This window comes from Aulonocara sp. 'chitande type north' Nkhata Bay, linkage group LG16 (genome assembly GCF_057382095.1).
Source record: "Aulonocara sp. 'chitande type north' Nkhata Bay isolate Kocher_YH1m ecotype deep benthic linkage group LG16, A_spYH_male_GT1.1, whole genome shotgun sequence".
Lineage (NCBI taxonomy): Eukaryota > Metazoa > Chordata > Actinopteri > Cichliformes > Cichlidae > Aulonocara > Aulonocara sp. 'chitande type north' Nkhata Bay.
In genome coordinates this window covers 7155382-7180335 of record NC_141359.1, presented here as the reverse complement: position 1 = coordinate 7180335, position 24954 = coordinate 7155382, and the positions used below count along the sequence as shown (strand labels likewise).

At 38.3% G+C, this 24954-nt stretch overlaps 1 long non-coding RNA gene across 1 annotated transcript in view; it reads left to right on the top strand.

Annotated features, from left to right (window-relative positions):
- The first annotated feature begins 466 nt into the window (after positions 1-466).
- The window catches only part of LOC147310894 (uncharacterized), a 90810-nt gene continuing 66322 nt past the window's right edge, over positions 467-24954 (top strand). Inside the window, exon 1 of the long non-coding RNA XR_015125512.1 lies at positions 467-572. This is a non-coding gene — a long non-coding RNA (uncharacterized LOC147310894). The remainder of the gene's footprint in view (positions 573-24954) is intronic.

Below are 24954 nucleotides of genomic sequence, written 5' to 3'. Positions count from 1 at the left end.
TACATGGGGAGATTAAATGTTTCGTTATATTTTACATCGTTAATGAAAGAATTAAAAAAAATATGAGAATGAGCTGCTAAATTATTTATGGATTTTCTGCAGTATGCTATTCATGTCCAGTTCTTTACAAATCAGTACCTATTATCCATGACCTAGTCCAACGTAGTGTTTGCATAAAGGTTTAAAAAGAACAAATAAACAAAATGAATGTATACAAAATACAATACTGTTACCTTAAAAGTGTAGTGTGCACAGAGTGAGCTGCCTTGGCAGAGATTTGGATGCTTCACTTAATGATTGTGGACATAGTTGAAATCTTGTTTTCTTCTCACATGAACAAGTAAAGTGTCATTCAGTCTGATATGAATGTAGCCTGTAGCTTTAGCACTGGGTGCTTACTACATTCCTACTGTTATTTTAAACTTTGTTTCCTTACAGGCTGTCTTGACTACATTGTTGAACGTCCCAAGAACGAGACCTTTCTGAAGTCATCAGGATCCTTGATGACAGTCTCCTGAGCGCCATCTCTTCTGATGAAGCGTGGGACACTGATACCGTGCGTGTCAGTAAAGGTGAGTACATCGCCCTCTCATCCTCCCCCTCTTCTCATGAAGAACTGGATGCTGATGCGTGTCAGTGAAGTGGAAGGTGAGTACCCCCTCCCCACCTTGCTTTCTTGCACTGATCTTGTACTTGTTTTTACACCTTTTAATGTCAAAGTTGGCCTCTGTGCTTATCAGTGTTGGAAAGACACTTTCTTGCACTGAGGTCTGCTTATTGCAAATATCTTGTACTTGTTTTTACACCTTTTAATGTCAAAGTTGGCCTCTGTGCTTATCAGTGTTGGAAAGACTCTTTCTTGCACTGAGGTCTGCTTATTGCAAATATCTTGTACTTGTTTTTACACCTTTTAATGTCAAAGTTGGCCTCTGTGCTTATCAGTGTTGGAAAGACACTTTCTTGCACTGAGGTCTGCTTATTGTAAATATCTTGTACTTGTTTGAACACCTTTTCATGTCAAAGTTGGCCTCTGTGCTTTTTCAGTGTTTGAAAGACTCTTTCTTGCACTGAGGTCTGCTTATTGTAAATATCTTGTACTTGTTTGAACACCTTTTCATGTCAAAGTTGGCCTTTGTGCTTTTTCAGTGTTTGAAAGACTCTTTCTTGCACTGAGGTCTGCTTATTGTAAATATCTTGTACTTGTTTGAACACCTTTTCATGTCAAAGTTGGCCTTTGTGCTTTTTCAGTGTTGGAAAGACTCTTTCTTGCACTGAGGTCTGCTTATTGTAAATATCTTGTACTTGTTTGAACACCTTTTCATGTCAAAGTTGGCCTTTGTGCTTTTTCAGTGTTTGAAAGACTCTTTCTTGCACTGAGGTCTGCTTATTGTAAATATCTTGTACTTGTTTGAACACCTTTTCATGTCAAAGTTGGCCTTTGTGCTTTTTCAGTGTTGGAAAGACTCTTTCTTGCACTGAGGTCTGCTTATTGTAAATATCTTGTACTTGTTTTTACACCTTTTCATGTCAAAGTTCACCTCTGTGCTTATCAGTGTTAGAAAGACTCTTTCTTGAACCGAGGTCTGCTTATTGCAAATATCTTGTACTTGTTTTTACACCTTTTAATTTCAAAGTTGGCCTTTGTGCTTTTTCATTGGTGGAAAGACTCTTTCTTGCACTGAGGTCTGCTTATTGTAAATATATTGTGTTAACTTGTTATTTTCTGTTTTATCGCGAGAGTACTGTTGCCCGCGAAGGGTTGTTGTTGTTGTCCGTATGAAAAATGGCGGAATGAATAAAGCGCTGTGAATGAGAGTACGACGTCGTGTCTTTTGAGTTAACATTGGTAGCAGAGGATGGTTTCCAATTACAAAGTACCACCAAAGCTTGATGAAGCCAGGCCATACGAATGCTGGAAGAATGAAGTCAACATCTGGAGACGAGTTACGGAGCTGGATAAAAAGAAACAGGCACTCGCGGTGGTGCTGGGCCTCGAGGGAAGAGCCAGAGAAACGGCCATGGAGATACCCGCAGAAGATTTGGACAAAGATTACGGTATGGAAATACTGCTTGCAAAACTTGACGCGGTGTTTCAGAGAGAAGAGAAAGACCGCGCTTATGAAGCCTACTCGTGTTTTGACTCCATTGCAAAGAACCACAGCGTGTCCATGGCAGACTACATTATAGACTTTGAACAGCGTTATAACCGGATGAAAAAGTGGAGGAGTGTAACATTACTTTGTACACTAAAGCCTCAATGACAGACGCTGAAATTTTCCTGACTGAGGCACTGGGGTCAACCATTATTGATACTGCATGTACACGTACAGTTTGTGGTCAGAAGTGGCTAGATAGTTACATGCGTGACCTCAGCCAAGGCCAAGTAAACAAGCTGTTGCAATCAGAAACCCCCAGCTCCAGACCATTTCGCTTTGGGGATGGTATTGTAGTGTATTCCAGCAGAAAAGTGAAACTTCCAGCCAAAATTGGACAAACAAAATGTGACATTGAAAGTGAAGTAGTTCCTGTTGACATTCCACTACTACTGAGCAAAACGTCTCTCAAGAAAGCAGGGACTGTTCTAGACATGGAGAATGACAGTGTTGTCATGTTCAAGCAGCCTGTTCCTCTAGAGCTCACTAGTTCGGGACACTATTGCGTGGACATTAGAGATGAAAATACTACAGAAAGTTGCAATGAAAATGAAGTTCTCATGGTAACTGCTGAAATGTCTACAAAAGAGAAACAGAAAGTCCTTGTGAAACTTCATAAGCAGTTTGGTCATGCATCTGCAGAGAGGTTATTGAGGCTCATCCAAAGCTCTGGCAATACAGATAAACAATGTGCAGTTATTCTACAAGAGATAGTTCATGACTGTGACATTTGTCAGAAATATTGCAAAACCAAGCCGAGACCTGCTGTTGGTCTACCCCTGGCTTCTGAGTATAATGAGACAGTAGCGATGGATCTACATGAGCTGGAGCCCAATGTGTGGTACCTTCACATCATCGACCACTTCACATGCTTCAGTGCCGGCAGCATCGTAAAGACAAAGAAAGCTGCAGAGATCATCAACTCCTTCATTCACACCTGGATAAGCATTCACGGTGCCCCCAGACGGCTCTACACAGACAACGGCGGAGAGTTCAACAACACAGACATTCGGGACATGGCTGAAAACTTCAACATTGAGGTAAAAACAACGGCGGGGTATAGTCCCTGGAGCAACGGACTACTGGAGAGACATAACATGACACTTACAGAAATCCTCCTGAAGGTAAAAAAGGAACATGGATGTGACTGGCACACTGCGCTAGACTGGGCCCTTATGGCCAAAAACAGTATGCTTAATGTACATGGTTATAGTCCACATCAACTTGTGTTTGGCCAAAACCCCAACCTTCCTTCTGTGTTGATGGATAAGCCACCTGCCTTAGAGGGCACAACTGTAAGTGCAAGAGTAGCTGAACATATCTCAGCATTACATGCTTCCAGGAAAGCATTTACTGAGGCAGAGTGTTCAGAAAGGATCAGGAGAGCACTACGCAAACAACTTAGGCCTACAGATGACAAATATGAGGCAGGAGATAAAGTATACTACAAACGAGTCGACTGTACAGAGTGGAAGGGTCCAGGTGTAGTTATTGGGCAGGATGGAACTGTTGTATTTGTAAGACATGGGGGGACTCTTGTAAGAGTACACCAGTCAAGATTGACTAAAGTGGATTCACAGACTGGAGATAAACAAATACCACACAGTACTACTGATGATGACAACAAAGACGCAGTTGAAAATGATGACACTGACACACCCGATGGTGAACAGAGTATTAGTGAGGAAGAAGACATCACTATTGACAGAGAAACCAACACTACAGAAAACATGTCTGTCACACAAACTGCAAATGAGCCCTCTACACCCACTGATCACGTCTCTGCAAATGTAAAATTAAGATCAGGACAGCTGATTGCTTTTACCAACAGAGACAACGGTGTTCAACACACAGCCAGAGTGCTAGGCAGAGCGGGAAAAGCAAAAGGGCAATACAAAAACTGGTACAATGTGCAATATCTTGAGCATGATGGTAGTGAAGGTGAAAACAGAGATGCAGATGTACTCATAACAAAAGATATTTCCTTTGATTCTGATAAGCAGCAGGAGATTGAGAGCTGGCAAAGTAATGGTGTGTTTGATGAAGTGAAAGACCTGGGTCAAAAATGTCTGTCTACTAGATGGGTCTGTACACTCAAAGAAACTACTAATGGTGTTGTCCCAAAGGCTCGACTTGTGGCACGGGGGTTTGAAGAGGTAAATACTAAAGAACTACAGAAAGACTCTCCAACATGTGCGTCTGAGTCCCTCAGACTGGTGCTAGCTGTGATATGTCAAAACAAGTGGAGAGTAAATTCAATGGACATTAAATCTGCCTTCTTGCAGGGAATGGAACTGTCAAGAGGCATCTATCTTCGTCCCCCACCTGAAGCTGGCAAGGACAATGTTCTATGGAAACTGAAAAAGTGTGTTTATGGACTTGCAGATGGTTCACTTTATTGGTACAATAAGGTCAAAGACATTATGCTCAAAACTGGTGGTAAAATATCACAGGTTGATCCTGCAGTGTTCTATTGGCAGAATGAACAATCTGAGGTTACAGGAGTGCTTGCATGTCACGTTGATGATTTCCTTTGGGCTGGTTCAAGTCACTTTGCAACTCATATCATTCCTGTACTGAAATCTACCTTCCTTGTGGGCCGTGAAGAACATGACAGCTTTTCTTATGTTGGTATGGACATTTGTACAGTTAATGATGTAATAGAGGTGCATCAACAACTTTACATTGACAACCTACAACCGGTTCAGTTACAAGCAGCACGGGCTGTACAGAGGGAGGCTTCCTTAAGTGAAACAGAACGTGAGCAACTCAGGTCAAAAATAGGACAGATTTTGTGGGTTGCCAAACAAACAAGGCCTGATGTTATGTTTGACACATGTAGCCTTGGATCTAATATCAAAGATGCAACTGTACAGTCTATTCATGAAGTGAACAAAGTAATCCGTAAACTTAAGGCAGAGAAAGTGACTCTTAAGTTTCAGCACTTGGGTAACAGTGAGGATCTGGCATATCAGTGATGCTTCATTTGGCAACCTTCCTGATGGCGGTACTCAAGGAGGGGCATTAATCGTCCTTATGGGTAAAGGAGGAAAGTTTTGTCCTCTCTTCTGGCAGTCTAAAAAAATCAGGCGCGTGGTCAGAAGTACACTGGCAGGAGAAACTCTTGCCATGTCAGATGGAATAGACAGTGCAGTCTTCCTGGCAACACTTTTTTCTGAGCTTACAACTGGTAACACTGGTCTAAACGCTCTTCCTTTGATCTGTGTGACTGATAATCATTCCTTGTTTGATGCACTCAAGTCTACTAAGCAGGTTACAGAGAAGAGACTGGGGCTAGAAATGAGCAGCATTAAAGAGCTCATACAAGGCAAGAAAATCAGACAGGTTTGTTGGTCAGATTCAAAATCTCAACTTGCTGATTGTCTGACAAAAAAGGGAGTTTCACCTTTAGCCCTTCTAAAGGCGCTAGATGAAGGACTCTGGATACTGTAATCCTTTGTTTACAAAGTTGTCTTTGCATTCAAATGTACCATTGTTTATTGTGTGCAATGATAGTATGCTTTAAGTAAAGCAAAGCACTTTTGAAAAATTTTTTTTTGTTTATATAAATATATACATATATGTATACAAATGTTTACAGGGGTGTGTTTATACTTTTATTTTATTTTATTTTAAGAAAGAGGGAGATTGTTAACTTGTTATTTTCTATTTTATCGCGAGAGTACTGTAGCCCGCGAAGGGTTGTTGTTGTTGTCCGTATGAAAAATGGCGGAACAAATAAAGCGCTGTGACTGAGAGTACGACGTCGTGTATTTTGAGTTAACACTTGTACTTGTTTTTACACCTTTTAATGTCAAAGTTGGTCTCTGTGATTTTTCAGTGTTGGAAAGACTCTTTCTTGCACTGAGGTCTGCTTATTGTAAATATCTTGTACTTGTTTAAACACCTTTTCATGTCAAAGTTGGCCTCTGTGCTTATCAGTGTTGGAAAGACTCTTTCTTGCACTGAGGTCTGCTTATTGTAAATATCTTGTACTTGTTTGAACACCTTTTAATGTCAAAGTTGGCCTCTGTGCTTATCAGTGTTGGAAAGACTCTTTCTTGCACTGAGGTCTGCTTATTGTAAATATCTTGTACTTGTTTGAACACCTTTTAATGTCAAAGTTGGCCTCTGTGCTTATCAGTGTTGGAAAGACTCTTTCTTGCACTGAGGTCTGCTTATTGTAAATATCTTGTACTTGTTTGAACACCTTTTAATGTCAAAGTTGGCCTCTGTGCTTATCAGTGTTGGAAAGACTCTTTCTTGCACTGAGGTCTGCTTATTGTAAATATCTTGTACTTGTTTGAACACCTTTTAATGTCAAAGTTGGCCTCTGTGCTTATCAGTGTTGGAAAGACTCTTTCTTGCACTGAGGTCTGCTTATTGTAAATATCTTGTACTTGTTTGAACACCTTTTAATGTCAAAGTTGGCCTCTGTGCTTATCAGTGTTGGAAAGACTCTTTCTTGCACTGAGGTCTGCTTATTGTAAATATCTTGTACTTGTTTGAACACCTTTTCATGTCAAAGTTGGCCTCTGTGCTTCTGCAGTGTTAGAAAGACTCTTTCTTGCACTCAGGGCTGCTTATTGTAAATATCTTGTACTTGTTTGAACACCTTTTAATGTCAAAGTTGGCCTCTGTGCTTATCAGTGTTGGAAAGACTCTTTCTTGCACTGAGGTCTGCTTATTGTAAATATCTTGTACTTGTTTGAACACCTTTTCATGTCAAAGTTGGCCTCTGTGCTTATCAGTGTTGGAAAGACTCTTTCTTGCACTCAGGGCTGCTTATTGTAAATATCTTGTACTTGTTTGAACACCTTTTAATGTTAAAGTTGGCCTCTTTGCTTTTTCCGTGTTGGAAAGACTCTTTCTTGCACTGAGGTCTGCTTATTGTAAATATCTTGTACTTGTTTGAACACCTTTTAATGTCAAAGTTGGCCTCTGTGCTTCTGCAGTGTTAGAAAGACTCTTTCTTGCACTGAGGTCTGCTTATTGTTAATATCTTGTACTTGATTTTACACCTTTTAATGTCAAAGTTGGCCTCTGTGCTTATCAGTGTTGGAAAGACTCTTTCTTGCACTGAGGGCTGCTTATTGTAAATATCTTGTACTTGTTTTTACACCTTTTAATGTCAAAGTTGGCCTCTGTGCTTATCAGTGTTGGAAAGATTCTTTCTTGCACTGAGTTCTGCTTATTGTTAATATCTTGTACTTGATTTTACACCTTTTAATGTCAAAGTTGGCCTCTGTGCTTATCAGTGTTGGAAAGACTCTTTCTTGCACTGAGGGCTGCTTATTGTAAATATCTTGTACTTGTTTTTACACCTTTTAATGTCAAAGTTGGCCTCTGCGCTTCTGCAGTGTTAGAAAGACTCTTTCTTGCACTGAGGTCTGCTTATTGTTAATATCTTGTACTTGATTTTACACCTTTTAATGTCAAAGTTGGCCTCTGTGCTTATCAGTGTTGGAAAGACTCTTTCTTGCACTGAGGGCTGCTTATTGTAAATATCTTGTACTTGTTTTTACACCTTTTAATGTCAAAGTTGGCATCTGTGCTTTTTCAGTGTTGGAAAGACTCTTTCTTGCACTGAGGTCTGCTTATTGTAAATATCTTGTACTTGTTTTTACACCTTTTAATGTCAAAGTTGGCCTCTGTGCTTGTCAGTGTTGGAAAGACACGTTTTTGCACTGAGGTCTGCTTATTGTAAATATCTTGTACTTGTTTTTACACCTTTTCATGTCAAAGTTGGCCTCTGTGCTTGTCAGTGTTGGAAAGACACGTTTTTGCACTGAGGTCTGCTTATTGTAAATATCTTGTACTTGTTTGAACACCTTTTAATGTCAAAGTTGGCCTCTGTGCTTATCAGTGTTGGAAAGACTCTTTCTTGCACTGAGGTCTGCTTATTGTAAATATCTTGTACTTGTTTTTACACCTTTTCATGTCAAAGTTGGCCTCTGTGCTTATCAGTGTTGGAAAGACTCTTTCTTGCACTGAGGTCTGCTTATTGTAAATATCTTGTACTTGTTTGAACACCTTTTCATGTCAAAGTTGGCCTCTGTGCTTTTTCAGTGTTGGAAAGACTCTTTCTTGCACTGAGGTCTGCTTATTGTAAATATCTTGTACTTGTTTGAACACCTTTTAATGTCAAAGTTGGCCTCTGTGCTTATCAGTGTTGGAAAGACTCTTTCTTGCACTGAGGTCTGCTTATTGTAAATATCTTGTACTTGATTTTTACACCTTTTAATGTCAAAGTTGGCCTCTGTGCTTATCAGTGTTGGAAAGACTCTTTCTTGCACTGAGGTCTGCTTATTGTAAATATCTTGTATTTGTTTGAACACCTTTTCATGTCAAAGTTGGCCTCTGTGCTTCTGCAGTGTTAGAAAGACTCTTTCTTGCACTGAGGTCTGCTTATTGTAAATATCTTGTACTTGTTTGAAGACCTTTTAATGTTAAAGTTGGCCTCTTTGCTTTTTCCGTGTTGGAAAGACTCTTTCTTGCACTGAGGGCTGCTTATTGTAAATATCTTGTACTTGTTTGAAGACCTTTTAATGTCAAAGTTGGCCTCTGTGCTTTTTCCGTGTTGGAAAGACTCTTTCTTGCACTGAGGTCTGCTTATTGTAAATATCTTGTACTTGATTTTTACACCTTTTAATGTCAAAGTTGGCCTCTGTGCTTTTCAGTGTTGGAAAGACTCTTTCTTGCACTGAGGTCTGCTTATTGTAAATATCTTGTACTTGATTTTTACACCTTTTCATGTCAAAGTTGGCCTCTGAGCTTATCAGTGATGGAAAGACTCTTTCTTGCACTGAGGTCTGCTTATTGTAAATATCTTGTACTTGGTTTTACACCTTTTCATGTCAAAGTTGGCCTCTGTGCTTATCAGTGTTGGAAAGACTCTTTCTTGCACTGAGGTCTGCTTATTGTAAATATCTTGTACTTGATTTTTACACCTTTTCATGTCAAAGTTGGCCTCTGTGCTTTTTCAGTGTTGGAAAGACTCTTTCTTGCACTGAGGTCTGCTTATTGTAAATATCTTGTACTTGTTTGAACACCTTTTAATGTCAAAGTTGGCCTCTGTGCTTCTGCAGTGTTAGAAAGACTCTTTCTTGCACTGAGGGCTGCTTATTGTAAATATCTTGTACTTGTTTGAAGACCTTTTAATGTTAAAGTTGGCCTCTGTGCTTATCAGTGTTGGAAAGACTCTTTCTTGCACTGAGGGCTGCTTATTGTAAATATCTTGTACTTGTTTTTACACCTTTTATGTCAAAGTTGGCCTCTGACCTTATCAGTGTTAGAAAGACTCTTTCTTGCACTGAGGGCTGCTTATTGTAAATATCTTGTACTTGTTTGAAGACCTTTTAATGTTAAAGTTGGCCTCTGTGCTTATCAGTGTTGGAAAGACTCTTTCTTGCACTGAGGGCTGCTTATTGTAAATATCTTGTACTTGTTTTTACACCTTTTCATGTCAAAGTTGGCCTCTGTGCTTTTCAGTGTTGGAAAGACTCTTTCTTGCACTGAGGTCTGCTTATTGTAAATATCTTGTACTTGTTTTTACACCTTTTCATGTCAAAGTTGGCCTCTGTGCTTTTCAGTGTTGGAAAGACTCTTTCTTGCACTGAGGTCTGCTTATTGTAAATATCTTGTACTTGTTTGAACACCTTTTAATGTCAAAGTTGGCCTCTGTGCTTCTGCAGTGTTAGAAAGACTCTTTCTTGCACTGAGGTCTGCTTATTGTTAATATCTTGTACTTGATTTTACACCTTTTAATGTCAAAGTTGGCCTCTGTGCTTATCAGTGTTGGAAAGACTCTTTCTTGCACTGAGGGCTGCTTATTGTAAATATCTTGTACTTGTTTTTACACCTTTTAATGTCAAAGTTGGCCTCTGTGCTTATCAGTGTTGGAAAGATTCTTTCTTGCACTGAGGTCTGCTTATTGTTAATATCTTGTACTTGATTTTACACCTTTTAATGTCAAAGTTGGCCTCTGTGCTTATCAGTGTTGGAAAGACTCTTTCTTGCACTGAGGGCTGCTTATTGTAAATATCTTGTACTTGTTTTTACACCTTTTAATGTCAAAGTTGGCCTCTGCGCTTCTGCAGTGTTAGAAAGACTCTTTCTTGCACTGAGGTCTGCTTATTGTTAATATCTTGTACTTGATTTTACACCTTTTAATGTCAAAGTTGGCCTCTGTGCTTATCAGTGTTGGAAAGACTCTTTCTTGCACTGAGGTCTGCTTATTGTTAATATCTTGTACTTGATTTTACACCTTTTAATGTCAAAGTTGGCATCTGTGCTTTTTCAGTGTTGGAAAGACTCTTTCTTGCACTGAGGTCTGCTTATTGTAAATATCTTGTACTTGTTTTTACACCTTTTCATGTCAAAGTTGGCCTCTGTGCTTGTCAGTGTTGGAAAGACACGTTTTTGCACTGAGGTCTGCTTATTGTAAATATCTTGTACTTGTTTTTACACCTTTTCATGTCAAAGTTGGCCTCTGTGCTTGTCAGTGTTGGAAAGACACGTTTTTGCACTGAGGTCTGCTTATTGTAAATATCTTGTACTTGTTTGAACACCTTTTAATGTCAAAGTTGGCCTCTGTGCTTTTTCAGTGTTGGAAAGACTCTTTCTTGCACTGAGGTCTGCTTATTGTAAATATCTTGTACTTGTTTGAACACCTTTTCATGTCAAAGTTGGCCTCTGAGCTTATCAGTGTTGGAAAGACTCTTTCTTGCACTGAGGTCTGCTTATTGTAAATATCTTGTACTTGTTTGAACACCTTTTCATGTCAAAGTTGGCCTCTGTGCTTTTTCCGTGTTGGAAAGACTCTTTCTTGCACTGAGGTCTGCTTATTGTAAATACCTTGTACTTGTTTTTACACCTTTTCATGTCAAAGTTGGCCTCTGAGCTTATCAGTGTTGGAAAGACTCTTTCTTGCACTGAGGTCTGCTTATTGTAAATATCTTGTACTTGTTTTTACACCTTTTCATGTCAAAGTTGGCCTCTGTGCTTATCAGTGTTGGAAAGACTCTTTCTTGCACTGAGGTCTGCTTATTGTAAATATCTTGTATTTGTTTGAACACCTTTTAATGTCAAAGTTGGCCTCTGTGCTTATCAGTGTTGGAAAGACTCTTTCTTGCACTGAGGTCTGCTTATTGTAAATATCTTGTACTTGTTTTTACACCTTTTCATGTCAAAGTTGGCCTCTGTGCTTATCAGTGTTGGAAAGACTCTTTCTTGCACTGAGGTCTGCTTATTGTAAATATCTTGTACTTGTTTGAACACCTTTTCATGTCAAAGTTGGCCTCTGTGCTTTTTCAGTGTTGGAAAGACTCTTTCTTGCACTGAGGTCTGCTTATTGTAAATATCTTGTACTTGTTTGAACACCTTTTAATGTCAAAGTTGGCCTCTGTGCTTATCAGTGTTGGAAAGACTCTTTCTTGCACTGAGGTCTGCTTATTGTAAATATCTTGTACTTGATTTTTACACCTTTTAATGTCAAAGTTGGCCTCTGTGCTTATCAGTGTTGGAAAGACTCTTTCTTGCACTGAGGTCTGCTTATTGTAAATATCTTGTATTTGTTTGAACACCTTTTCATGTCAAAGTTGGCCTCTGTGCTTCTGCAGTGTTAGAAAGACTCTTTCATGCACTGAGGGCTGCTTATTGTAAATATCTTGTACTTGTTTGAAGACCTTTTAATGTTAAAGTTGGCCTCTTTGCTTTTTCCGTGTTGGAAAGACTCTTTCTTGCACTGAGGGCTGCTTATTGTAAATATCTTGTACTTGTTTGAAGACCTTTTAATGTCAAAGTTGGCCTCTGTGCTTTTTCCGTGTTGGAAAGACTCTTTCTTGCACTGAGGTCTGCTTATTGTAAATATCTTGTACTTGATTTTTACACCTTTTAATGTCAAAGTTGGCCTCTGTGCTTTTCAGTGTTGGAAAGACTCTTTCTTGCACTGAGGTCTGCTTATTGTAAATATCTTGTACTTGATTTTTACACCTTTTCATGTCAAAGTTGGCCTCTGTGCTTTTTCAGTGTTGGAAAGACTCTTTCTTGCACTGAGGTCTGCTTATTGTAAATATCTTGTACTTGTTTTTACACCTTTTCATGTCAAAGTTGGCCTCTGAGCTTATCAGTGATGGAAAGACTCTTTCTTGCACTGAGGTCTGCTTATTGTAAATATCTTGTACTTGGTTTTACACCTTTTCATGTCAAAGTTGGCCTCTGTGCTTTTTCCGTGTTGGAAAGACTCTTTCTTGCACTGAGGTCTGCTTATTGTAAATATCTTGTACTTGATTTTTACACCTTTTAATGTCAAAGTTGGCCTCTGTGCTTCTGCAGTGTTAGAAAGACTCTTTCTTGCACTGAGGGCTGCTTATTGTAAATATCTTGTACTTATTTGAAGACCTTTTAATGTTAAAGTTGGCCTCTGTGCTTATCAGTGTTGGAAAGACTCTTTCTTGCACTGAGGGCTGCTTATTGTAAATATCTTGTACTTGTTTTTACACCTTTTATGTCAAAGTTGGCCTCTGACCTTATCAGTGTTAGAAAGACTCTTTCTTGCACTGAGGGCTGCTTATTGTAAATATCTTGTACTTGTTTGAAGACCTTTTAATGTTAAAGTTGGCCTCTGTGCTTATCAGTGTTGGAAAGACTCTTTCTTGCACTGAGGGCTGCTTATTGTAAATATCTTGTACTTGTTTTTACACCTTTTCATGTCAAAGTTGGCCTCTGTGCTTTTCAGTGTTGGAAAGACTCTTTCTTGCACTGAGGTCTGCTTATTGTAAATATCTTGTACTTGTTTGAAGACCTTTTAATGTTAAAGTTGGCCTCTGTGCTTTTTCCGTGTTGGAAAGACTCTTTCTTGCACTGAGGGCTGCTTATTGTAAATATCTTGTACTTGTTTGAACACCTTTTCATGTCAAAGTTGGCCTCTGTGCTTCTGCAGTGTTAGAAAGACTCTTTCTTGCACTGAGGGCTGCTTATTGTAAATATCTTGTACTTGTTTGAAGACCTTTTAATGTTAAAGTTGGCCTCTTTGCTTTTTCCGTGTTGGAAAGACTCTTTCTTGCACTGAGGGCTGCTTATTGTAAATATCTTGTACTTGTTTGAACACCTTTTCATGTCAAAGTTGGCCTCTGTGCTTCTGCAGTGTTAGAAAGACTCTTTCTTGCACTGAGGGCTGCTTATTGTAAATATCTTGTACTTGTTTGAAGACCTTTTAATGTTAAAGTTGGCCTCTTTGCTTTTTCCGTGTTGGAAAGACTCTTTCTTGCACTGAGGGCTGCTTATTGTAAATATCTTGTACTTGTTTTTACACCTTTTATGTCAAAGTTGGCCTCTGCGCTTCTGCAGTTTTAGAAAGACTCTTTCTTGCACTGAGGTCTGCTTATTGTAAATATCTTGTACTTTTTTTTACACCTTTTAATGTCAAAGTTGGCCTCTGCGCTTCCTCAGTGTTAGAAAGACTCTTTCTTGCACTGAGGTCTGCTTATTGTAAATATCTTATACTTGTTTGAACACCTTTTAATGTCAAAGTTGGCCTCTGTGCTTATCAGTGTTGGAAAGACTCTTTCTTGCACTGAGGTCTGCTTATTGTAAATATCTTGTACTTGTTTGAACACCTTTTAATGTCAAAGTTGGCCTCTGTGCTTTTTCAGTGTTGAAAAGACTCTTTCTTGCACTGAGGTCTGCTTATTGTAAATATCTTGTACTTGTTTGAACACCTTTTAATGTCAAAGTTGGCCTCTGTGCTTTTTCAGTGTTGGAAAGACTCTTTCTTGCACTGAGGTCTGCTTTTTGTAAATATCTTGTACTTGTTTTTACACCTTTTCATGTCAAAGTTGGCCTCTGTGCTTATCAGTGTTGGAAAGACTCTTTCTTGCACTGAGGTCTGCTTATTGTAAATATCTTGTACATGTTTGAACACCTTTTAATGTCAAAGTTGGCCTCTGCACTTCTGCAGTGTTAGAAAGACTCTTTCTTGCACTGAGGTCTGCTTATTGTGAATATCTTGTACTTGATTTTACACCTTTTAATGTCAAAGTTGGCCTCTGTGCTTCTGCAGTTTTAGAAAGACTCTTTCTTGCACTGAGGTCTGCTTATTGTGAATATCTTGTACTTTTTTTTACACCTTTTAATGTCAAAGTTGGCCTCTGTGCTTCCTCAGTGTTAGAAAGACTCTTTCTTGCACTGAGGTCTGCTTATTGTAAATATCTTGTATTTTTTTTTACACCTTTTAATGTCAAAGTTGGCCTCTGTGCTTCCTCAGTGTTAGAAAGACTCTTTCTTGCACTGAGGTCTGCTTTTTGTAAATATCTTGTACTTGTTTGAACACCTTTTCATGTCAAAGTTGGCCTCTGTGCTTATCAGTGTTGGAAAGACTCTTTCTTGCACTGAGGTCTGCTTATTGTAAATATCTTGTACTTGTTTGAACAACTTTTAATGTCAAAGTTGGCCTCTGTGCTTATCAGTGTTGGAAAGACTCTTTCTTGCACTGAGGTCTGCTTATTGTAAATATCTTGTACTTGTTTGAACACCTTTTCATGTCAAAGTTGGCCTCTGTGCTTATCAGTGTTGGAAAGACTCTTTCTTGCACTGAGGTCTGCTTATTGTAAATATCTTGTACTTGATTTTACACCTTTTAATGTCAAAGTTGGCCTCTGTGCTTTTTCAGTGTTGGAAAGACTCTTTCTTGCACTGAGGTCTGCTTATTGTAAATATCTTGTACTTGTTTGAACACCTTTTCATGTCAAAGTTGGCCTCTGTGCTTATCAGTGTTAGAAAGACTCTTTCTTGCACTGAGGTCTGCTTATTGTAAATATCTTGTACTTGTTTGAACACCTTTTATGTCAAAGTTGGCCTCTGTGCTTGTCAGTGTTGGAAAGACTCTTTCTTGCACTGAGGGCTGCTTATTGTAAATATCTTGTACTTGTTTTTACACCTTTTATGTCAAAGTTGGCCTCTGTGCTTATCAGTGTTGGAAAGACTCTTTCTTGCACTGAGGTCTGCTTATTGTAAATATCTTGTACTTGTTTTTACAACTTTTCATGTCAAAGTTGGCCTCTGTGCTTGTCAGTGTTGGAAAGACTCTTTCTTGCACTGAGGGCTGCTTATTGTAAATATCTTGTACTTGTTTTTACACCTTTTATGTCAAAGTTGGCCTCTGACCTTATCAGTGTTGGAAAGACTCTTTCTTGCACTGAGGTCATCTTATTGTAAATATCTTGTACTTGTTTTTACACCTTTTAATGTCAAAGTTGGCATCTGTGCTTATCAGTGTTGGAAAGACTCTTTCTTGCACTGAGGTCTGCTTATTGTAAATATCTTGTACTTGATTTTACACCTTTTAATGTCAAAGTTGGCCTCTGTGCTTGTCAGTGTTGGAAAGACTCTTTCTTGCACTGAGGTCATCTTATTGTAAATATCTTGTACTTGTTTTTACACCTTTTAATGTCAAAGTTGGCATCTGTGCTTATCAGTGTTGGAAAGACTCTTTCTTGCACTGAGGTCTGCTTATTGTAAATATCTTGTACTTGTTTTTACACCTTTTATGTCAAAGTTGGCCTCTGTGCTTATCAGTGTTGGAAAGACTCTTTCTTGCACTGAGGTCTGCTTATTGTAAATATCTTGTACTTGTTTTTACAACTTTTCATGTCAAAGTTGGCCTCTGTGCTTGTCAGTGTTGGAAAGACTCTTTCTTGCACTGAGGGCTGCTTATTGTAAATATCTTGTACTTGTTTTTACACCTTTTATGTCAAAGTTGGCCTCTGACCTTATCAGTGTTGGAAAGACTCTTTCTTGCACTGAGGTCATCTTATTGTAAATATCTTGTACTTGTTTTTACACCTTTTAATGTCAAAGTTGGCATCTGTGCTTATCAGTGTTGGAAAGACTCTTTCTTGCACTGAGGTCTGCTTATTGTAAATATCTTGTACTTGTTTTTACACCTTTTAATGTCAAAGTTGGCATCTGTGCTTATCAGTGTTGGAAAGACTCTTTCTTGCACTGAGGTCTGCTTATTGTAAATATCTTGTACTTGTTTTTACAACTTTTCATGTCAAAGTTGGCCTCTGTGCTTTTTCAGTGTTGGAAAGACTCTTTCTTGCACTGAGGTCTGCTTATTGTAAATATCTTGTACTTGATTTTACACCTTTTCATGTCAAAGTTGGCCTCTGACCTTATCAGTGTTGGAAAGACTCTTTCTTGCACTGAGGTCTGCTTATTGTAAATATCTTGTACTTGTTTGAACACCTTTTCATGTCAAAGTTGGCCTCTGTGCTTATCAGTGTTGGAAAGACTCTTTCTTGCACTGAGGTCTGCTTATTGTAAATATCTTGTACTTGATTTTACACCTTTTAATGTCAAAGTTGGCCTCTGTGCTTTTTCAGTGTTGGAAAGACTCTTTCTTGCACTGAGGTCTGCTTATTGTAAATATCTTGTACTTGTTTGAACACCTTTTCATGTCAAAGTTGGCCTCTGTGCTTATCAGTGTTAGAAAGACTCTTTCTTGCACTGAGGTCTGCTTATTGTAAATATCTTGTACTTGTTTGAACACCTTTTCATGTCAAAGTTGGCCTCTGTGCTTGTCAGTGTTGGAAAGACTCTTTCTTGCACTGAGGGCTGCTTATTGTAAATATCTTGTACTTGTTTTTACACCTTTTATGTCAAAGTTGGCCTCTGTGCTTATCAGTGTTGGAAAGACTCTTTCTTGCACTGAGGTCTGCTTATTGTAAATATCTTGTACTTGTTTTTACAACTTTTCATGTCAAAGTTGGCCTCTGTGCTTGTCAGTGTTGGAAAGACTCTTTCTTGCACTGAGGGCTGCTTATTGTAAATATCTTGTACTTGTTTTTACACCTTTTATGTCAAAGTTGGCCTCTGTGCTTATCAGTGTTGGAAAGACTCTTTCTTGCACTGAGGTCTGCTTATTGTAAATATCTTGTACTTGTTTTTACACCTTTTATGTCAAAGTTGGCCTCTGACCTTATCAGTGTTGGAAAGACTCTTTCTTGCACTGAGGTCATCTTATTGTAAATATCTTGTACTTGTTTTTACACCTTTTAATGTCAAAGTTGGCATCTGTGCTTATCAGTGTTGGAAAGACTCTTTCTTGCACTGAGGTCTGCTTATTGTAAATATCTTGTACTTGATTTTACACCTTTTAATGTCAAAGTTGGCCTCTGTGCTTGTCAGTGTTGGAAAGACTCTTTCTTGCACTGAGGGCTGCTTATTGTAAATATCTTGTACTTGTTTTTACACCTTTTATGTCAAAGTTGGCCTCTGACCTTATCAGTGTTGGAAAGACTCTTTCTTGCACTGAGGTCATCTTATTGTAAATATCTTGTACTTGTTTTTACACCTTTTAATGTCAAAGTTGGCCTCTGTGCTTATCAGTGTTGGAAAGACTCTTTCTTGCACTGAGGTCTGCTTATTGTAAATATCTTGTACTTGTTTTTACAACTTTTCATGTCAAAGTTGGCCTCTGTGCTTTTTCAGTGTTGGAAAGACTCTTTCTTGCACTGAGGTCTGCTTATTGTAAATATCTTGTACTTGATTTTACACCTTTTCATGTCAAAGTTGGCCTCTGACCTTATCAGTGTTGGAAAGACTCTTTCTTGCACTGAGGTCTGCTTATTGTAAATATCTTGTACTTGATTTTTACACCTTTTCATGTCAAAGTTGGCCTCTGTGCTTTTTCAGTGTTGGAAAGACTCTTTCTTGCACTGAGGTCTGCTTTTTGTAAATATCTTGTACATGTTTGAACACCTTTTAATGTCAAAGTTGGCCTCTGCACTTCTGCAGTGTTAGAAAGACTCTTTCTTGCACTGAGGTCTGCTTATTGTGAATATCTTGTACTTGATTTTACACCTTTTAATGTCAAAGTTGGCCTCTGTGCTTATCAGTGTTGGAAAGACTCTTTCTTGCACTGAGGTCTGCTTATTGTAAATATCTTGTACTTGTTTGAACACCTTTTAATGTCAAAGTTGGCCTCTGTGCTTTTCAGTGTTGGAAAGACTCTTTCTTGCACTGAGGTCTGCTTATTGTAAATATCTTGTACTTGTTTGAACACCTTTTAATGTCAAAGTTGGCCTCTGTGCTTTTCAGTGTTGGAAAGACTCTTTCTTGCACTGAGGTCTGCTTATTGTAAATATCTTATACTTGTTTGAACACCTTTTAATGTCAAAGTTGGCCTCTGTGCTTTTTCAGTGTTGGAAAGACTCTTTCTTGCACTGAGGTCTGCTTATTGTAAATATCTTGTACTTGATTTTTACACCTTTTCATGTCAAAGTTGGCCTCTGTGCTTTTTCAGTGTTGGAAAGACTCTTTCTTGCACTGAGGTCTGCTTATTGTAAATATCTTGTACTTGTTTTTACACCTTTTCATGTCAAAGTTGGCCTCTGAGCTTATCAGTGATGGAAAGACTCTTTCTTGCACTGAGGTCTGCTTATTGTAAATATCTTGTACTTGGTTTTACACCTTTTCATGTCAAAGTTGGCCTCTGTGCTTATCAGTGTTGGAAAGACTCTTTCTTGCACTGAGGTCTGCTTATTGTAAATATCTTGTACTTGATTTTTACACCTTTTCATGTCAAAGTTGGCCTCTGTGCTTTTTCAGTGTTGGAAAGACTCTTTCTTGCACTGAGGTCTGCTTATTGTAAATATCTTGTACTTGTTTGAACACCTTTTAATGTCAAAGTTGGCCTCTGTGCTTCTGCAGTGTTAGAAAGACTCTTTCTTGCACTGAGGGCTGCTTATTGTAAATATCTTGTACTTATTTGAAGACCTTTTAATGTTAAAGTTGGCCTCTGTGCTTATCAGTGTTGGAAAGACTCTTTCTTGCACTGAGGGCTGCTTATTGTAAATATCTTGTACTTGTTTTTACACCTTTTATGTCAAAGTTGGCCTCTGTGCTTTTCAGTGTTGGAAAGACTCTTTCTTGCACTGAGGTCTGCTTATTGTAAATATCTTGTACTTGTTTGAACACCTTTTAATGTCAAAGTTGGCCTCTGTGCTTTTCAGTGTTGGAAAGACTCTTTCTTGCACTGAGGGCTGCTTATTGTAAATATCTTGTACTTGTTTGAAGACCTTTTAATGTTAAAGTTGGCCTCTGTGCTTTTTCCGTGTTGGAAAGACTCTTTCTTGCACTGAGGGCTGCTTATTGTAAATATCTTGTACTTGTTTGAACACCTTTTCATGTCAAAGTTGGCCTCTGTGCTTCTGCAGTGTTAGAAAGACTCTTTCTTGCACTGAGGGCTGCTTATTGTAAATATCTTGTACTTGTTTGAAGACCTTTTAATGTTAAAGTTGGCCTCTTTGCTTTTTCCGTGTTGGAAAGACTCTTTCTTGCACTGAGGGCTGCTTATTGTAAATATCTTGTACTTGTTTTTACACCTTTTATGTCAAAGTTGGCCTCTGCGCTTCTGCAGTTTTAGAAAGACTCTTTCTTGCACTGAGGTCTGCTTATTGTAAATATCTTGTACTTTTTTTTACACCTTTTAATGTCAAAGTTGGCCTCTGCGCTTCCTCAGTGTTAGAAAGACTCTTTCTTGCACTGAGGTCTGCTTATTGTAAATATCTTGTACTTGTTTGAACACCTTTTAATGTCAAAGTTGGCCTCTGTGCTTATCAGTGTTGGAAAGACTCTTTCTTGCACTGAGGTCTGCTTATTGTAAATATCTTGTACTTGTTTGAACACCTTTTAATGTCAAAGTTGGCCTCTGTGCTTTTTCAGTGTTGAAAAGACTCTTTCTTGCACTGAGGTCTGCTTATTGTAAATATCTTGTACTTGTTTGAACACCTTTTAATGTCAAAGTTGGCCTCTGTGCTTTTTCAGTGTTGGAAAGACTCTTTCTTGCACTGAGGTCTGCTTTTTGTAAATATCTTGTACTTGTTTTTACACCTTTTCATGTCAAAGTTGGCCTCTGTGCTTATCAGTGTTGGAAAGACTCTTTCTTGCACTGAGGTCTGCTTATTGTAAATATCTTGTACATGTTTGAACACCTTTTAATGTCAAAGTTGGCCTCTGCACTTCTGCAGTGTTAGAAAGACTCTTTCTTGCACTGAGGTCTGCTTATTGTGAATATCTTGTACTTGATTTTACACCTTTTAATGTCAAAGTTGGCCTCTGTGCTTCTGCAGTTTTAGAAAGACTCTTTCTTGCACTGAGGTCTGCTTATTGTGAATATCTTGTACTTTTTTTTACACCTTTTAATGTCAAAGTTGGCCTCTGTGCTTCCTCAGTGTTAGAAAGACTCTTTCTTGCACTGAGGTCTGCTTATTGTAAATATCTTGTACTTTTTTTTACACCTTTTAATGTCAAAGTTGGCCTCTGTGCTTCCTCAGTGTTAGAAAGACTCTTTCTTGCACTGAGGTCTGCTTTTTGTAAATATCTTGTACTTGTTTGAACACCTTTTCATGTCAAAGTTGGCCTCTGTGCTTATCAGTGTTGGAAAGACTCTTTCTTGCACTGAGGTCTGCTTATTGTAAATATCTTGTACTTGATTTTACACCTTTTAATGTCAAAGTTGGCCTCTGTGCTTTTTCAGTGTTGGAAAGACTCTTTCTTGCACTGAGGTCTGCTTATTGTAAATATCTTGTACTTGTTTGAACACCTTTTCATGTCAAAGTTGGCCTCTGTGCTTATCAGTGTTAGAAAGACTCTTTCTTGCACTGAGGTCTGCTTATTGTAAATATCTTGTACTTGTTTGAACACCTTTTCATGTCAAAGTTGGCCTCTGTGCTTGTCAGTGTTGGAAAGACTCTTTCTTGCACTGAGGGCTGCTTATTGTAAATATCTTGTACTTGTTTTTACACCTTTTATGTCAAAGTTGGCCTCTGTGCTTATCAGTGTTGGAAAGACTCTTTCTTGCACTGAGGTCTGCTTATTGTAAATATCTTGTACTTGTTTTTACAACTTTTCATGTCAAAGTTGGCCTCTGTGCTTGTCAGTGTTGGAAAGACTCTTTCTTGCACTGAGGGCTGCTTATTGTAAATATCTTGTACTTGTTTTTACACCTTTTATGTCAAAGTTGGCCTCTGACCTTATCAGTGTTGGAAAGACTCTTTCTTGCACTGAGGTCATCTTATTGTAAATATCTTGTACTTGTTTTTACACCTTTTAATGTCAAAGTTGGCATCTGTGCTTATCAGTGTTGGAAAGACTCTTTCTTGCACTGAGGTCTGCTTATTGTAAATATCTTGTACTTGATTTTACACCTTTTAATGTCAAAGTTGGCCTCTGTGCTTGTCAGTGTTGGAAAGACTCTTTCTTGCACTGAGGGCTGCTTATTGTAAATATCTTGTACTTGTTTTTACACCTTTTATGTCAAAGTTGGCCTCTGACCTTATCAGTGTTGGAAAGACTCTTTCTTGCACTGAGGTCATCTTATTGTAAATATCTTGTACTTGTTTTTACACCTTTTAATGTCAAAGTTGGCATCTGTGCTTATCAGTGTTGGAAAGACTCTTTCTTGCACTGAGGTCTGCTTATTGTAAATATCTTGTACTTGTTTTTACAACTTTTCATGTCAAAGTTGGCCTCTGTGCTTTTTCCGTGTTGGAAAGACTCTTTCTTGCACTGAGGTCTGCTTATTGTAAATATCTTGTACTTGATTTTACACCTTTTCATGTCAAAGTTGGCCTCTGACCTTATCAGTGTTGGAAAGACTCTTTCTTGCACTGAGGTCTGCTTATTGTAAATATCTTGTACTTGTTTGAACACCTTTTCATGTCAAAGTTGGCCTCTGTGCTTATCAGTGTTGGAAAGACTCTTTCTTGCACTGAGGTCTGCTTATTGTAAATATCTTGTACTTGATTTTACACCTTTTAATGTCAAAGTTGGCCTCTGTGCTTTTTCAGTGTTGGAAAGACTCTTTCTTGCACTGAGGTCTGCTTATTGTAAATATCTTGTACTTGTTTGAACACCTTTTCATGTCAAAGTTGGCCTCTGTGCTTATCAGTGTTAGAAAGACTCTTTCTTGCACTGAGGTCTGCTTATTGTAAATATCTTGTACTTGTTTGAACACCTTTTCATGTCAAAGTTGGCCTCTGTGCTTGTCAGTGTTGGAAAGACTCTTTCTTGCACTGAGGGCTGCTTATTGTAAATATCTTGTACTTGTTTTTACACCTTTTATGTCAAAGTTGGCCTCTGTGCTTATCAGTGTTGGAAAGACTCTTTCTTGCACTGAGGTCTGCTTATTGTAAATATCTTGTACTTGTTTTTACAACTTTTCATGTCAAAGTTGGCCTCTGTGCTTGTCAGTGTTGGAAAGACTCTTTCTTGCACTGAGGGCTGCTTATTGTAAATATCTTGTACTTGTTTTTACACCTTTTATGTCAAAGTTGGCCTCTGACCTTATCAGTGTTGGAAAGACTCTTTCTTGCACTGAGGTCATCTTATTGTAAATATCTTGTACTTGTTTTTACACCTTTTAATGTCAAAGTTGGCATCTGTGCTTATCAGTGTTGGAAAGACTCTTTCTTGCACTGAGGTCTGCTTATTGTAAATATCTTGTACTTGATTTTACACCTTTTAATGTCAAAGTTGGCCTCTGTGCTTGTCAGTGTTGGAAAGACTCTTTCTTGCACTGAGGGCTGCTTATTGTAAATATCTTGTACTTGTTTTTACACCTTTTATGTCAAAGTTGGCCTCTGACCTTATCAGTGTTGGAAAGACTCTTTCTTGCACTGAGGTCATCTTATTGTAAATATCTTGTACTTGTTTTTACACCTTTTAATGTCAAAGTTGGCATCTGTGCTTATCAGTGTTGGAAAGACTCTTTCTTGCACTGAGGTCTGCTTATTGTAAATATCTTGTACTTGTTTTTACAACTTTTCATGTCAAAGTTGGCCTCTGTGCTTTTTCAGTGTTGGAAAGACTCTTTCTTGCACTGAGGTCTGCTTATTGTAAATATCTTGTACTTGATTTTACACCTTTTCATGTCAAAGTTGGCCTCTGACCTTATCAGTGTTGGAAAGACTCTTTCTTGCACTGAGGTCTGCTTATTGTAAATATCTTGTACTTGATTTTTACACCTTTTCATGTCAAAGTTGGCCTCTGTGCTTTTTCAGTGTTGGAAAGACTCTTTCTTGCACTGAGGTCTGCTTTTTGTAAATATCTTGTACATGTTTGAACACCTTTTAATGTCAAAGTTGGCCTCTGCACTTCTGCAGTGTTAGAAAGACTCTTTCTTGCACTGAGGTCTGCTTATTGTGAATATCTTGTACTTGATTTTACACCTTTTAATGTCAAAGTTGGCCTCTGTGCTTATCAGTGTTGGAAAGACTCTTTCTTGCACTGAGGTCTGCTTATTGTAAATATCTTGTACTTGTTTGAACACCTTTTAATGTCAAAGTTGGCCTCTGTGCTTTTCAGTGTTGGAAAGACTCTTTCTTGCACTGAGGTCTGCTTATTGTAAATATCTTGTACTTGTTTGAACACCTTTTAATGTCAAAGTTGGCCTCTGTGCTTTTCAGTGTTGGAAAGACTCTTTCTTGCACTGAGGTCTGCTTATTGTAAATATCTTATACTTGTTTGAACACCTTTTAATGTCAAAGTTGGCCTCTGTGCTTTTTCAGTGTTGGAAAGACTCTTTCTTGCACTGAGGTCTGCTTATTGTAAATATCTTGTACTTGTTTGAACACCTTTTAATGTCAAAGTTGGCCTCTGCACTTCTGCAGTGTTAGAAAGACTCTTTCTTGCACTGAGGTCTGCTTATTGTGAATATCTTGTACTTGATTTTACACCTTTTCATGTCAAAGTTGGCCTCTGTGCTTTTTCAGTGTTGGAAAGACTCTTTCTTGCACTGAGGTCTGCTTATTGTAAATATCTTGTACTTGTTTTTACACCTTTTCATGTCAAAGTTGGCCTCTGTGCTTATCAGTGTTGGAAAGACTCTTTCTTGCACTGAGGTCTGCTTATTGTAAATATCTTGTACTTGTTTGAACACCTTTTAATGTCAAAGTTGGCCTCTGTGCTTTTTCAGTGTTGGAAAGACTCTTTCTTGCACTGAGGGCTGCTTATTGTAAATATCTTGTACTTGATTTTACACCTTTTAATGTCAAAGTTGGCCTCTGACCTTATCAGTGTTGGAAAGACTCTTTCTTGCACTGAGGTCTGCTTTTTGTAAATATCTTGTACTTGATTTTACACCTTTTAATGTCAAAGTTGGCCTCTGACCTTATCAGTGTTGGAAAGGCTCTTTCTTGCACTGAGGTCTGCTTATTGTAAATATCTTGTACTTGTTTTTACACCTTTTAATGTCAAAGTTGGCCTCTGTGCTTATCAGTGTTGGAAAGACTCTTTCTTGCACTGAGGTCTGCTTATTGTAAATATCTTGTACTTGTTTGAACACCTTTTAATGTCAAAGTTGGCCTCTGTGCTTTTTCAGTGTTGGAAAGACTCTTTCTTGCACTGAGGTCTGCTTATTGTAAATATCTTGTACATGTTTGAACACCTTTTAATGTCAAAGTTGGCCTCTGTGCTTATCAGTGTTGGAAAGACTCTTTCTTGCACTGAGGGCTGCTTATTGTAAATATCTTGTACTTGTTTTTACACCTTTTATGTCAAAGTTGGCCTCTGACCTTATCAGTGTTGGAAAGACTCTTTCTTGCACTAAGGTCTGCTTATTGTAAATATCTTGTACTTGTTTTTACACCTTTTAATGTCAAAGTTGGCATCTGTGCTTATCAGTGTTTGAAAGACTCTTTCTTGCACTGAGGTCTGCTTATTGTAAATATCTTGTACTTGTTTTTTACACCTTTTCATGTCAAAGTTGGCCTCTGTGCTTATCAGTGTTGGAAAGACT